The sequence below is a fragment of the Arachis stenosperma genome, chromosome 10, assembly GCF_014773155.1.
Source record: "Arachis stenosperma cultivar V10309 chromosome 10, arast.V10309.gnm1.PFL2, whole genome shotgun sequence".
NCBI classification, from domain to species: domain Eukaryota; kingdom Viridiplantae; phylum Streptophyta; class Magnoliopsida; order Fabales; family Fabaceae; genus Arachis; species Arachis stenosperma.
Window position 1 is genome coordinate 38,079,581 of NC_080386.1, and position 17,114 is coordinate 38,096,694.

The following is a 17,114-nucleotide window of genomic DNA, read 5'->3' on the forward strand; positions in this document are numbered from 1 at the left end:
AAAATAGTAAAGAGTAAAAATAAAATATGTATTTTAAAATTAAGAGATGTAGCTTAAAAGGCATCTATGCTAAATAACAAAACATACAAAAGACTCCCTTTTTGTCTCACACAAAGAGAAGAAACATGCAAATGCAAAAAAACAAAAACAGTGTTCTTCTATGTTTTTAATCCACCTATTACTCTATTAGAATGTAGTTTGATTGAGTCAAATTATAAGGTTACTTTTGTTGTTGAAAAAGGTAAAAGATTTTTCATTTTTCATTTTCCCTTCCGTACACCCCCACTTTACGTGAGATGAGCTTTTATTTTCCTTTTTTAAAGATCACTTCTAAAATGTGGAAATATATAAGTATATAGAACTAAATAATACTGTTATCAATTTAAATAAATATTACACCGTCAAACAATTTTTTTAAAAGACCAACCATTGTGTTAGAAGTTTGTACGTTATAAATCAATTCTAATAAAATTTTCATATCAATCTAAAATGGCAAGTTATATTTTCCAATGAAATTATATTATACTAAAATTAGTTATAAAAATCAGTCATTAATATAAAATATATATTAAAATATAAATATATATTAAAAATAAATTAAATAATATATTTATAAAAAATATTAATAATTAATTTTAATATATAAATAATATTTTTATAATTTTTATATATTTAAAAATTAATATAATGTATATTTTCTTAATATAGATAAATAAATAGTTCTTCAATATAACTTTTGAAATTTTAAATTAACCTATCTAAGAGTTTTCTTTTTATCTTATGTCAAAAAAAAAAGTTACGAAACATCACTCTCTAAAAAATTGAAGTATATTACATCAGTTTTGCTAGATAGACAACGAAAAGATGTGAACAACGTTAACAATGGATTAATTTCTTGATCCACTTAAGATTAAAAAAAAATATCCAAATTAAGTAATAAAAAATTTTTACCTTATCTTTCAAATTTTAATCATCTGCCACTGCAGCCTCCTCTAAAAATCCTATTAGTGTTATTGCTCTCCAATCATTTACATACCTAATAAAATGAATATCTATTATATTTTATTGTAGCTACTTAAATCCAATCCAAATTAAATGAACATCCATTTTAGAATGAAAATAACCATTCACATACTTAATAAAATGAACATCTACATCCAAAAAAGAAGAAGAAAAAAAGGAAGAGGAGGTAGAAAACAACGGCAACGGAGGAAAGATGGCGACGAGACAACATGAGACAGCCGTAGTGATACATGGAAAATGCGTGATGGTATCACTCGCCAAGAAAGAATGGTGTGAAAATAACTGTAGCGGCAGCACTCCTATACACGTGATTGGGAGAGATAGTGGCACAGGAAGATGACGAAAATAGACGGATGTGGCTGCATTGTATCTACATAGGCTGCGGCGGGAGGGAGGGGGAATAGCGGCATTTCTATTGCGTCTGAACAAGGTGAGGGAAAATGACGGCGTTTGAACAGTTGTCTCTGGCGATGACGCTAAGTTGTGGTAGTGGATCGGAGATAGAAGGTGTATGATAAGTGAAGGACGTGGGGCCAATGAAATAACCGTATGAATGGCAATAGAATTACGTGAATCCTTCTTTCTAAAATTTCAAAATTTAATATTAATTAATTAATTAAGAATCTGAATTAATTTACCTTCCTTTTTTATACCTATACTTTCTCATAATAATAATAATAATAATAATATTTATTATTATTATTATTATTATTATTATTATTATTATTATTATTAACTAACGGTCTAATAATATCTACAATTGTGTCGGAGTCCAATTTAGTATAATCTTGTGAAATCGAATTCATAATACATATGTATTTGTCATTATATCTCTAATCTTCCAACAACCTTTCTTTCGAATCAAGTTAGCTTAGATAAGACAACACATTCTCTCTTATACTGCTGCTTGCATTTTGCGTAAAATATATGCAACTCCAACTCATACACAATATAATCGACTTCTCTAGAAATAATATAACTCTTAATTGATGAAATCACAAACTCTCTAAAATCAAATTTCATTCTAATACTAAACTCATCTTCTGTCACTGCATCGTTTTCACAAATCAAATGCAAATTATTGCTAGTCATTCATGGGTAAATAAAGAAATGGCAATGGTAATTTTATTGAATAAATATAACATGCATATCTATATTCACATATTCAAAAAATTCTGGAGAATACATAGCTTTAAGATCTAAAATGCACATAAAAGATAAAACACCGAAGGAATATTGATTAACAATTGTATCTAGCTACTTTATTTTGCATTGCCAAATTGTCTATCTCTTTCCATCATCGTTTTCGTTATTAATTTGGTAGTTGTCTTTAAATTCTTCTTTGCTATTATTGTTATCTTCTTCCTAATTGATGATCCCAATTTTATCAATATCCAACTTGTGGTCAATCGCATCCACACACATATGTTATTCAAACTTAACATGTAACTTTATCATTGGCACATGAAATCGAGTTTGTTAATATAAATATAAAATATCTATTGTATACAAGTGTCATCAAAGATAGGCATTGCTTGAAATTATATTAACTCACTAAATACGATAACATGATTCTTTTATAAAATATTGCTCACTTTTTTAAAATGTGACTTTGTATGTTATTACAGAAATTATTTTATAATTCTGCAAAACTCATAGTCCATGAAATAATAAAAGAAAACAGAAATTTGCACACAAAAATCACTTCCTTATGTGTGTACGGTATAATCTCACTGCATATAGTATACTCACAAATTTATACCTTCTATAATCTCAATCTCACTTTCTTAATTTTTTTTGATACTACTAATTATTACCATAAATTCACAAAGAGTTCCGTTAGGGAGCCAATGGGCTATTTGTACAATGTGTACAATGGACTGCTTATTTAGCCCAATATGAGTTAAAAATAAAAATTACCCACGAAATAATAAATTTAAAAACTCTTATTCAGTTATTTCACATCAAATTTCATCAAATTCTCCAATTTCAAAATTTGAATTTTTAAAAAAAATTCCGTTAATTATTTCAAAAAAATAACCCTCTGAAATCCTCCAATACTCTCTTCTTTTTCAACCGGCGGCAACGACCCCACCTTCATCAATAATCATCCCATTTCACCGTTGCTACTTGGCTTGCCACACGCCACTCACCCTTAATAAAAATAACCATAATCTACTTAAGGATAAAAATAATTATCCGCATACCTAATGAATTGAACATCTAACATATTTTAATTATATATAACTAAACTCAATTCAATCAAAATAATCATCTACATAAAAATAAAATAACCATCCGCATACCTACTAAAATGACCATTGATGAGCGGATATTTTATACACTTTTTGGGGGTAATTTCATGTAGATTTTAGTATGTTTTAATTAGTTTTTAGTAGAATATCATTAGTTTTTAGGTAAAAATCATATTTCTGGACTTTACTATGAGTTTGTGTGTTTTTCTGTGATTTCAGGTATTTTCTGACTGAAATTGAGGGAGCCGAACAAAAATCTGATTTAGGCTAAAAAAGAACTGCTGATGCTGTTGGATCCTGACCTCCCTGCACTCGGAATGAATTTTCTGGAGCTACATGAGTCCAATTGACGCTCTCTCAATTGGGTTGGAAAGTAGACATCCAGGGCTTTCCAGCAATATATAATACTCCATACTTTGCGTGAAGATAGACGACATAAACTGTCGTTCAACGCCAGTTCCATGCTGCAGTCTGGCATCCAGCGCCAGAAACAGGTTACAAGTTGGAGTTCAACGCCCAAAATACGTTACAACCTGGCGTTCAACTCCAGAAACAGCCCAAGCACGTGAGAGGCTTAAGTCTCAGCCCCAGCACACACCAAGTGGGCCCCAGAAGTGAATTTCTGCACCAACTATCTTAGTTTACTCATTTTCTGTAAACCTAGGTTACTAGTTTACTATTTAAACAACTTTTAGAGACTTATTTTGGACGTCATGACATTTTCAGATCTGAATTGTATACACTCTGACGGCATGAGTCTCTAAACTCTATTGTTGGGGGTGAGGAGCTCTGCAGCGTCTCGATGAATTAATGCAATCACTTATATTTTTCCATTCACATATGTGTGTTCCTATCTAAGATGTTTATTCGCGCTTAATTAGGGAGAAGGTGATGATCCGTGACACTCATCACCTTCCTCACTCCATGAACGTGTGTCTGACAACCACCTCCGTTCTACATCAGATTGAATGAGCATCTCTTAGATTCCTTAATCAGAATCTTCGTGGTATAAGCTAGATTGATGGCGGCATTCATAAGAATTTGAAAAGCCTAAACCTTGTCTGTGGTATTCCGAGTAGGATTCCGGGATTGAATGACTGTGACGTGCTTCAAACTCCTGAAGGCTAGGCGTTGGTGACAGACGCAAAAGAATCAATGGATTCTACTCCAACCTGATTGAGAACCGACAGATGATTAGCCGTGCTGTGACAGAGCATTTGGACCATTTTCACTGAGAGGATGGGAAGTAGCCATTGACAACGGTGACACCCTACATAGAGCTTGCCATGGAAGGAACTTTGCAATTATGTTATTGAGTTGAATATTACATTGCAGGAATTCAGAGGACAAAGCATCTCCAAAACCCCAACATATTCTCTATTACTTCACTACAAGTAATTATTTCACGCTCTTTTATTTTTCTAATAATTCAAACTGATAATTTTAATTGAAATCCTGACTAAGAATAATAAAATAAACATAGCTTGCCTCAAACCAATAATCTCCGTGGGATCGACCCTTACTCACGTAAGGTGGTACTTGGACGACCCAGTGCACTTGCTGGTTAGTTGTGCGAATTGTCAAAGAGTGGGATTGCATTTCGTGCACCAAGTTTTTGGCGCCGTTGCCGGGGATTGTTCGAGTTTGAACAACTAAAGGTTTATTTTATTTCTTAGATTAGGAAGATTTTGGCAGTTGGGTCAGAGTCTTTTATTTTCTTTTCAAAAATATTATTTTTCTTTATTAATTTTTTATTTTTCTTTGAGTCTAGTGTCTTGTTATAAGTTTGGTGTTAATTGCATATTTTGTATTTTCCTTTAAAATTTTCATATAAGTGTTATTTGTTCTTCCTTGATCTTCAAGTTGTTCTTGTTTATTTTTCTTGTTTGATCTTTAATTTTTCTTGATATGTGTCTTTTCTTGTTTCACTTGTATTCTTTTTAAAGCATTAATCTTCCAAAAGGAATATACCTATTTAGCACAAGTGTTACATTTACTGCCCAATTGCCTAGAGCGTTGGTCTATGTTCTTGGTAATTGGGTATCTTTATCTCAAAACTTTTTTTCAAAAATAATTTTTCTTGATTTAATCTTGTGCCAAACTTTAAGTTTGGTGTTTTCTTGTTAATCTTTTCATAATTTTCGAAAATTTTATTAAAGTTTTCTAAAAATTTTAAGTTTGGTGTTCTTTCTTTTGTTCTTGGTGTTCTTGTGAATCTTCAAGGTATTCTTGAGTCTTTCTTGTGTTTTGATCTTAAAATTTTTAAGTTTGGTGTTCCTTGGTGTTTTCCCTCCAAAATTTTCGAAAACAAGGAGCATTAGATCTAAAAATTTTAAGTCTTGTGTCTTTTATGTGTTTTTCTCTTTTATCATAAAATTCAAAATTCAAAAAAATATCTTTTCTAACTAATTTTAAACTATTTTTTTCGAAAATTTTTATAAAAATTCAGATTTAAATTCAAATTTTTTTCAAATCTTATCCTTTTAAAAAATTTTTTTTTTATCTTTTTCAAAAATATCCTAACCACTTTCTCCCTCCCTACTTTTTTGAAAATCTTCATAAAATTTTTCAAATATTTATTTTAATTGTTAATTTTCTTTCTTTATTTATTCTATTTTTATTTTTATTTTGGTTTTTATTTTATTTTATTTTATTATTTCGAAAATTAATTTTCTTTATATAATAAATTAAATAAAATAAACAATATCAACATTCATACCATCTCCCTTGCTCCATCATGGAACTAAGTGGAAATGAACAGTCCAGGAGGACTCTAGGGTCATATGCTAACCCCACTACTGTTTCATATAGGAGTAGTATCTGTATACCTTCCATTGGAGTTAGTAGCTTTGAGTTGAATCCTCAGCTCATTATCATGGTGCAGCAAAGCTGCCAGTATTCCGGTCTTCCACATGAAGAACTTACAGAGTTTCTAGCACAATTTTTACAAATTGCTGACACAGTACATGATAAAGAAGTAGATCAGGATGTCTACAGATTATTACTGTTTCCATTTGCTGTAAAAGATCAAGCTAAGAGGTGGTTAAATAACCAACCTAAGAACAGCATAAGGACATGGAAACAGCTGTCAGAAAAATTCCTGAATCACTATTTTCCTCCAAAACGGATGACACAGCTAAGGCTGAGCATCCAAGGCTTCAAACAAGGAGACAATGAATCTCTTTATGATGCTTGGGAGAGATACAAAGAGATGCTGAGAAAATGCCCCTCTGAAATGTTTTCAGAGTGGGTGCAATTAGACATCTTCTACTATGGGCTTACAGAAAAAGCTCAGATTTCTCTAGATCACTCAGCTGGTGGATCTATACATATGAGAAAAACAATTGAAGAAGCTCAAGAGCTTATTGATACAGTTGCCAGAAATCAGCATCTGTACCTAAGCAGTGAATCTTCCATGAAAGAAGAAGCTAAAACAGTGACTGCTGAACTCAGTCCTGTAGATCAGGCTAATGAATTCAATCAGCAGCCGGATTTTCTAACTCAGCAGCTAGCCGAATTCAAAGAAATACTACAAGAAACAAGAATGGCTAACAGGAATATGGAAGTACAGTTAAAATAAACAGAAAAGTAACTGTCAAAACAAATAACAGAAGAATGCCAAGCAGTTCAATTAAGAAGTGGGAAAACATTAAATACCTCACTTCAAAGCAGTAGGAAGCCAAGAAATGAACAAATGGCTACTCAAAATCCCTCTGAGGACAATCAGAGCCCAGAGAGGAATAATGCTGGCGCTGAATGCCCAAACCATGCTCATTCCTGGCGTTCAACGCTAGAAACAAGCAAGGATTTGGCGTTGAACGCCCAAAGGGAGCACAGTTCTGGCATTCAGACGCCAGAAACAGATAAGGAGCTGGCGTCTAACGCCACTCCAGCTTCCACCCCTGGTATTCAAATGCCAGTGGGGGATCAGACACATACAAGTGCTGATAACAACCCTTCTAAAAAGTTTTCCCAATCCACATCTGTAGGCAATAAACCTGCAGCAACTAAGGTTGAGGAATACAAAGCCAAAATGCCTTATCCTCAAAAACTCCGCCAAGCGGAACAGGATAAGCAATTTGCCCGCTTTGCAGACTATCTCAGGACTCTTGAAATAAAGATTCTGTTTGCAGAGGCACTTGAGCAAATACCCTCTTATGCTAAGTTCATGAAAGAGATCTTAAGTCATAAGAAGGATTGGAGGAAAACTGAAAAAGTTTACCTCACTGAAGAATGCAGTGCAGTCATTCTGAAAAGCTTACCTGAGAAGCTTAAAGATCTCGGGAGCTTTATGATACCATGCACATTGGAGGGTAATTGTACCAAGCAAGCTCTATGTGATCTTGGGGCAAGTATCAACCTAATACCTGCATCTATTATCACAAAGCTTGGTTTGACTGAAGAAGTCAAACCAACCCGGATATGTCTTCAACTTGCTGATGGCTCCATTAAATACCCATCAGGCATGATTGAAGATATGATTGTCAAGGTTGGGCCATTTACCTTTCCCACTGACTTTGTGGTGCTGGAAATGGAGGAGCACAAGAGTGCAACTCTCATTCTGGGAAGACCTTTCCTAGCAACTGGCCGAACCCTCATTGATATTCAAAAAGGGGAAGTAACCCTGAGAGTCAATGAGGATGAGTTCAAGTTGAATATTATCAAAGCCATGCAGCATCCAGACACCCAAAATGACTGCATGAGCGTTGATATTATTGACTCTCTGGTAAAAGAAGTCAATATGGCTGAGAGTCTTGAATCAGAGCTAGATGATATCTTTAAAGATGTTCAGCCTGATCTGGAGGAACTATAGAAAATAATAGAACCTCTGAAAATCCCTCAGGAAGAGGAGAAACCTCCCAAACCCGAGCTCAAACCATTACCACCATCCCTGAAATATGCATTTCTGGGAGAAGGTGATACCTTTCCTGTAATCATAAGCTCTACCTTAGAGCCACAGGAAGAGGAAGCACTAATTCAAGTGCTAAGGACACACAAGACAGCTCTTGGGTGGTCCATCAGTGATCTCAATGGCATTAGCCCAGCCAGATGCATGCACAAGATCTTACTGGAGGGTGACGCCAAGCCAGTGGTTCAACCACAAAGGCGGCTGAATCTAGCCATGAAGGAGGTGGTGCAGAAAAAGGTCACTAAGTTACTAGAGGCTGGGATTATTTATCCTATTTCTGATAGCCCCTGGGTAAGCCATGTCCAAGTCGTCCCTAAGAAAGGTGGCATGACAGTGGTTCATAATGAAAAAAATGAACTGGTTCCTACAAGAACAGTTACAGGGTGGCGTATGTGTATTGATTATAGAAGGCTCAATACAGCCACGAGAAAGGATCATTTTCCTTTATCATTCATAGACCAGATGCTAGAAAGACTAGCAGGTCATGAATACTATTGCTTCCTGAATGGATATTCAGGTTATAATCAAATTGGAGTAGATCCCCAGGATCAAGAGAAAACGGCATTCACATGTCCATCCGGAGTATTTGCATACAGAAGGATGACATTTGGCTTGTGCAATGCACCTGCAACCTTTTAAAGGTGCATGCTCTCAATTTTCTCTGATATGGTGGAAAATTTTCTGGAAGTCTTCATGGATGACTTTTCAGTATTTGGAGACTCATTCAGCTCCTGTCTTAACCATCTAGCACTTGTTCTAAAGAGATGCCAAGAGACTAACCTGGTTTTAAACTGGGAGAAATGTCACTTTATGGTGACTGAAGGAATTGTCCTTGGGCACAAAATTTCGAACAAAGGAATAGAAGTGGATCAAGCTAAGGTAGAGGTAATTGAAAAATTACCACCACCTGCCAATGTTAAGGTAATCAGAAGCTTTCTGGGGCATGCAGGATTCTATAGGAGGTTTATAAAGGATTTTTCAAAAATTGCCAAACCTCTGAGCAATCTGCTAGCTGCTGACACACCATTTTTCTTTGATAAGGAGTGTCTGCAGGCATTTGAAACTCTGAAAGCTAAATTGGTCACAGCACCAATCATCTTTGCACCAAACTGGACATTGCCATTTGAACTAATGTGTGATGCCAATGACCATGCCATTGGTGCAGTGTTAGGACAAAGGCATGACAAGCTGTTGCACGTCATTTACTATGCCAGTCGTGTTCTAAATGACGCACAGAAGAACTACACAACCACAGAAAAAGAGCTACTTGCAGTTGTTTACGCCATTGACAAGTTTAGATCCTATTTAGTAGGATCAAAAGTGATTGTGTACACTGACCATGCCGCTCTTAAATATCTACTCACAAAGCAGGATTCAAAACCCAGACTCATAAGATGGGTGTTGCTTCTACAAGAGTTTGATATAGAAATAAGAGATAGAAAAGGGACAGAGAATCAGGTAGCAGATCACCTGTCCCGAATAGAACCAGTAGAAGGGGTGTCCCTCCCTCTTACTGAGATCTCTGAAAACTTTCCGGATGAGCAACTCTTTGCCATCCAGGAAATGCCATGGTTTGTAGACATTGCAAACTACAAGGCAGTGAGATTCATACCCAAAGAATACAGTAGACAGCAATCAAAGAAGCTGAACACGGATGCAAAGTATTATCTTTAGGATGAGCCGTATCTCTTTAAGAGATGTGCAGACGGAGTAATCCGTAGATGTGTGCCTAAAGAAGAAGCGCGGAAGATCCTATGGCACTGTCATAGATCACAGTATGGAGGACATTTTGGAAGTGAGCGAACAGCCACAAGAGTCCTCCAATGTGGCTTCTACTGGCCTACTCTCTATAAAGACTCCCGAGTGTTTGTACTTAATTGTGACAGTTGTCAAAGATCTGGTAATCTGCCTCACAGTTATGCTATGCCTCAACAAGGGATCTTACAGATTGAGTTGTTTGATGTATGGGGTATTGACTTCATGGGACCTTTCCAACCATCATACTCAAACACTTATATTCTGGTGGCAGTGGATTATGTATCCAAATGGGTGGAAGCTATTGCAACACCCACTAATGACACTAAGACCGTGTTAAAATTCCCCCAGAAACACATCTTCAGCAGATTTGGTACCCATAGAGTATTAATCAGTGATGGGGGTACTCATTTCTGCAATAAACAGCTTTACTCTGCTTTGGTTTGTTATGGAGTTAGCCACATGGTAGCCACTCCATATCATCCACAGACAAATGGGCAAGCTGAAGTCTCTAACAGAGAGCTTAAAAGAATCCTGGAACTGACTGTAATTAACCGTAGAAAGGATTGGGCAAGAAGCTTGGATGATGCTCTGTGGGCATACAGAACAGCATTCAAGACACCTATAGGGACCTCTCCATACCAGCTCGTGTATGGAAAGACGTGTCACTTGCCAGTGGAACTGGAACACAAGGCCTACTGGGCAACCAGATTCCTAAACCTTGATGCCAAGTTAGCTGGAGAAAAACGATTGCTCCAGTTAAATGAGCTCGAGGAATTTAGACTCAATGCTTTCGAGAATGCAAAAATTTACAAAGAGAAAGCAAAAAGATGGCATGATAAGAAACTGTCATCCAGAGTCTTTGAGCCGGGGCAGAAAGTTCTGCTATTTAATTCTAAGCTCAAATTATTCCCCGGGAAACTAAAATCCCGGTGGAGAGGTCCATATGTGATTACAAGTGTATCACCATATGGATACGTAGAGCTTCAGGATAATGACTCTAACAAAAAGTTCATTATTAATGGACAGAGAGTTAAACATTACCTTGAAAGTAATTTTGAGCAAGAATGCTCAAAACTAAGACTTGATTAGATCTCAGTAATAGTCCAGCTAAGGACAATAAAGAAGCGCTTGCTGGGAGGCAACCCAGCCATTTACAAAATTTAATTTTATTTGTTTTTGTTAAATTTTTACAGGTATATGTCAAAGTGTCTTCAAAAGGTAGAATAGCAATTGCTTGAATTCACAGAGTTACAGGGGAAGTTAGAAGCTCACTGGCGTGAAAAAGCCAGTAAGAAACGTTTTGGGCGTTGAACGCCCAAAAGAAGCATCCACTGTAAATCATGTTGCTTGTATGCGAAGTTTATATTCGTAGGTTTTGATGAATGACAAACCATCAAACGACATGAAAGACAAACCAACAAACAACTTGAATGAACAAGCATGTTGAAAGATCAACCAACATTCAACGTTGAGGAATGAAGAGTTGAAAGCAACACAACAACAACAAGAAACTCTAGTCCACAACATTTGAAGACAAGTATAGTGTCTTAGGACTTAGGTAACTTCTTGTTAAAAACCAATTGCTAAATCTCTCAACACACACTCACAAAATGTTTTGATGCACATCTTGCAATTCGATGCTAGCCAAATGGTTTAAAAACTTATTTTCAAAGGTACAAAAGCATAGGAATTGACTCTAACAAGTTTGAGATCAATCCTAAGCATTTTGAAGTGATTTTAAGCCATTCTTTAAGGTTTGCATCGATGCACACTCATCTTGCATCGATGCAAAGCATGCAACGACTTGTTGCATCGATGCAAAGATGTTTGCATCGATGCAACCTAGCTGAAAATTCAAATTTCAGCGTCAAAGACACATTTGCATCGATGCAAAGTGTTGTGCATCGATGCAAATAATTCAAAAACATAAAAAACGGCTAGTTTTGACATAAAGGCTCCATCCCATTAATTCCCTAACGTTTCTAAGGTTTGGGGAATCTATAAATGGATGGATTGAAGCCTTATTTCAGATCTTTGAGCATTTGCAAACCATCTTGTTCATATTCTTTCATTCTACACATTTTTAAGGTGTTATAATACACAATTTGAGAGAGCAATATCAATTGGTTCAATAGTGCTAAACTTGTAATCATACACTCTTCTAGAGAGTACCCATTTCATCTCAACAATTCTTTGAGAATTGTTTTCTTGTACACCTTGTAAATTGGAGTGTGATCTCCAAGGTTGAGTCAAGAGTTATAAACACTATAGTCGGTGAGGATACCAAAGAGGTATACTAAGTACTCAAGGCAAATCTTAGAGAAGGTATCTCTAAGTGGAGTGGGTTAGTATACGAGTGGTGATCATATACCGTGAGGTGTTAGAAACTAAGGACTCGGATTGTAAAAGGTTTTGCGCGAGCACCTTGAAGCTTGGCTATAGTGGAACTTCTCAATTGCGATTGAGAAAGAAAGTGGACGTAGGACAAGGATTGTGCCGAACCACTCTAAATAGCGTTTGCATTTCTCCAAACTCATCTCTTCAACATTATTGTCTTTTACCTTTGAGCAAATAAATTGTGATCGAAAAGTAGCTTCGTAAGTACTTAAGGAGTGGCTTAAGTCCGATTGGTGAAAAGCTTGATCAATTTATTTGAGTTGGTGTCTATTGGAAAGTAAAAGCTCCTTATAAATGCTTAGCAATTGAGTTAAGCTCTTGGAAAAATACTAGTACAATAACACTTTTGTATATTGTCTTTAACTTTCGTAAAAAGATTCATTGTTATTGCAATACTCAATTCACCCCCCTCTTGAGTAATTGTGCATAGGTTCTACAAGTGGCATCAGAGCTTAACCCTTTGAAAGACTTAACCGTTTAAGGGAAAAGATCATGGCAAGCACAGGCTTTAACAACAACAACACTAGCGAAGGTAACTCAACCGCTAGACCTCCTCTTTTTAGCGGAACAAATTACTCTTATTGGAAAAATAAGATGAGAATTTGGATCCGTTCTCAAGATGTGAGAATTTGGAAAGTGATTGAGAATGGAAATCACATTCCAACAAAGACAACAAGCGCTAAAGAAGGAGAAGCCTCCGTCTTAAAGCAAGTACCGAAAGGAGAAGATGAATATAGTGACGATGATTGGAAGAAAGTGGCAATGAATGATAAAGCCATCAACTTCATTCATTGTGCACTTAACGAGCATGATTATATGAAGATCTCTACATGTGAAACCGCTAAAGAGATTTGGGATAAACTCCAAATCACTTACGAAGGAACCGACCACGTTAAAGAATCAAAGGTATTTATGTTGGTTCATGAATGGGAAAATTTTAAAATGAAAGACGAAGAAAGCATTGAAGAAGCTCTTGAAAGACTCTCCAAGATCTTCAACAATCTAAGCATGCTTGGCACAAAGTACAATGATAAACAAATTGTGACCAAGGTGCTTACAAGCCTTACACCAAAATGGAACTCCAAAGTAAACGCCATTGTGGAAGGAAGGCTCTATGATCAACTTACATTTGATCAACTACGAGGTAATCTTCTCACCTATGAAATGACTATGCTAAATAGACAAAAAGGTGAAGAAAGCAAGAAGAAAAGTCTCGCCCTTAAAACAACATCACTACAAGAAGAGAGTGATGATAATGAAGAAGAAGGAGATGAAGAATTTGCACTCTTATTAAAAGATTCAATAAGTTTGCAATGAAGAAAAACTTCAAGAGCAAAACAAAGGTACCAAAATGCTATGAGTGTGGAGAAGTTGGACACATCAAACCCAATTGTCCAAAACTTCAAAAGGAGGACAAAAACAAGAAATTTAAGAAGAAGGAGAAAGCATACATATCATGGGAGAACGAGGATGAATCCGACTCCGATGACGACGAGGTTGCAAATCTTTGCTTAATGGCAAGCGAAGAAAAGGTTAGTGATGACAACTCCACTTCTTTTAATTTACAAGATGAATATGATGCCTTACTTGAGGTGTACACAAAACTTACCCAAGATTATTCTTTCCTAAAGAAAAAGAATATGGAACTTTTAAAACAAAATGAGATGTTGAAAAACGAGAATATCAATCTTGGAAAAGATAAGTGTAGCACAAGTAGTGATCCATACAAATCTTGTAAAATGCATGAAAATGAAATTACAAATCTTAAGAACACTTTAGCTAAGTTCAATGAATCTTCAAAGAACTTAGATAAAATGTTGAAAAACCAAAAGCATGTTCATAATAAGGAAGGTTTGGGTTTTGAAAAAGGAAAAGTTAAAAATGCTAAAACTCCTATTAGGCAACCGCAAGCCCAAAAGGTAAGCATGCCTAAAAGGAATGAAGCCTTTAAACATCCTCCTCAACATGCTTCATTTAGAAATTATAATCACAATGCATATAGATCAAAAGATGTTGCATTTAGGAAACAACCTAGGCAACCATTTAGAAACATGCATAGGATGCATAATCCAAATGTCATATGTCATTATTGTAATAAGTAGGTCATATAGCACCCGTATGCTTTACTAGAATTAAACATATAAACTTTCATAGTCAAGATACGAGATGGGCACCTTATGGGCATTATGCTCATACTAACCATCAAGGACCCAAATTCACTTGGGTACCTAAATCCCAATTTTAATTATTTTGTAGGTACGTGTTGGAGCTAAGGATACAAATTGGTATGTTGATAGTGGATGCTCCAAACACATGACCGGCGATGAATCAAAATTCACCACAATAGAGCCTACAAACGGAGGAAACGTGATCTATGGAGACAACAACACCGGCAAAGTAATCGGCGTTGGAAAAGTTGGTAAAAATCCTTCTACCTCCATAGATAATGTTATACTTGTCAAAGGTCTCAAACATAATCTCATTAGTGTTAGCCAACTTTGTGACAAAGGAAACTTAGTCACCTTTGATTCAAAATGTTGTTTGATAAAAAGGCAAGACACTAATGAAATTGTGCTAATTGGGCACCGTGTTGACAATGTATACATGATTAATCTAAATGAAGTCTCCTCAAATGATGTGAAATGCCTTGTTAGTAAAAATGATGAAACTTGGTTATGGCATCGTAGAGTAGCTCATGCTAACATGGACCATCTTAACAAGTTGGTCTCTAAAGAGTTAGTAATTGGCTTACCAAAGCTACGTTTTGAAAAAGACGTCTTTTGCGACGCATGTCAAAAGGGAAAACAAGTAAAGGCCTCTTTTAAATCCAAAAACATTGTTTCAACAACAAGGCCATTACAACTTTTGCACATGGATTTATTTGGTCCTTCTAGGACTATGAGCTTTGGTGGCAATTACTATGCTTTAGTTATTGTTGATGATTACTCTCGATTTACATGGACCTTGTTCCTAGCAAACAAGAGTGATGCATTTCGAGCATTCAAAAGATTAGCCAAAGTTATTCAAAATGAAAAGAATTTGCATATATCATCTATTAGAAGTGATCATGGTGGAGAATTTGAAAACAATCTTTTTGAAACTTTTTGTGAAGAAAATGGCATTGAGCATAATTTTTCCTCTCCTAGAACACCACAACAAAATGGTGTGGTTGAAAGGAAAAATCGTCATTTAGAAGAAATGGCGAGAACTATGCTCAATGAGGCTAATATTCCTAAGTACTTTTGGGCGGATGCGGTTAGTACCGCGTGTTATGTTATGAATAGGATTATCATTCGACCTATTCTTAAGAAAACACCGTACGAATTGTACAAAGGAAGAAAGCCAAATATTTCCCACCTTCACGTCTTTGGTTGTAAATGCTTTATTCTAAATAATGGAAAAGATAACTTAGGCAAATTTGATGCTAAGGCTGATGAAGGAATCTTCTTAGGCTATTCTTTAACTAGCAAAGCTTTTAGAGTATATAATAAACGCATCATGACTATGGAAGAAAGTATTCATGTCGCTTTTGATGAAACTAACCGTTATTGTGCTAGAAAAGATTTTGATGAAAATGTAGAAAACTTTGATTCACTAAATTTGAATGGTGAAGACAAAGAAAAAGGTTTAAATGAAGCCTCTACAAGCTCAACAAAGGATAGTGTTCAAGTTGAAGAAATTGAACCATCACAAGCACAAATAAATGCACTTCCAAAGGATTGGCGTACTTCAAAGGATCATCCTCTAGACAACGTCATTGGTGATGTTTCGAAAGGGGTAACAACTCGATCCACTTTTAGAAATTTATTTGCATATAGTGCTTTTGTTTCTCAAATTGAACCATCTACCATTGAGTCTGCAATTGATGATGAACATTGGGCTATGGCAATGCAAGAGGAGCTTAACCAATTCAAACGAAATGACGTTTGGGAATTGGTGCCTAAACCAAGTAATCAAACAATTGTAGGAACAAAATGGGTTTTTAGAAATAACTTGATGAAAATGGTACAATTGTTAGAAACAAAGCTAGATTAGTAGCTAAAGGTTATAATCAAGAGGAAGGCATTGATTATGACGAAACTTATGCTCCCGTAGCTAGATTAGAAGCAATTAGAATGTTACTTGCTTTTGCATCCTCTTATAACTTCAAACTTTATCAAATGGATGTTAAGAGTGCCTTTCTTAATGGTTTCATTAAAGAAGAAGTATATGTTGAACAACCTCCCGGTTTTGAGGATTATGAAAATCCTAATCATGTTTTTAAACTCAAGAAAGCTCTTTATGGTCTTAAACAAGCTCCAAGAGCTTGGTATGAACGTTTGAGCAAGTTTTTAATAGAAAAGGGTTTTAGAAGAGGGAAGGTTGATACAACTTTATTTATCTTGATAGAAAACAAAAATATCCTTTTGATACAAGTTTATGTCGATGACATAATATTTGGTTCAACTAACGAATCACTTTGCAAGTTTTTCTCAAACCTCATGCAAAGTGAATTTGAAATGTCCATGATGGGCGAACTCAACTTCTTCCTTGGTTTGCAAATCAAACAAGGAAAAGAAGGAACTTTCGTTAGCCAAACCAAATATTGCAAGGAACTGCTCAAAAGATTTGGAATGGACAATGCTAAGGCAATGGACACACCAATGAGCACTACTTGCTACCTTGATAAAGATGAACAAGGTAAAAGCATAGATGTAAAGAAGTATAGAGGCATGATAGGATCATTACTTTATCTAACGGCAAGTAGGCCAGATATCATGTTTAGTGTATGC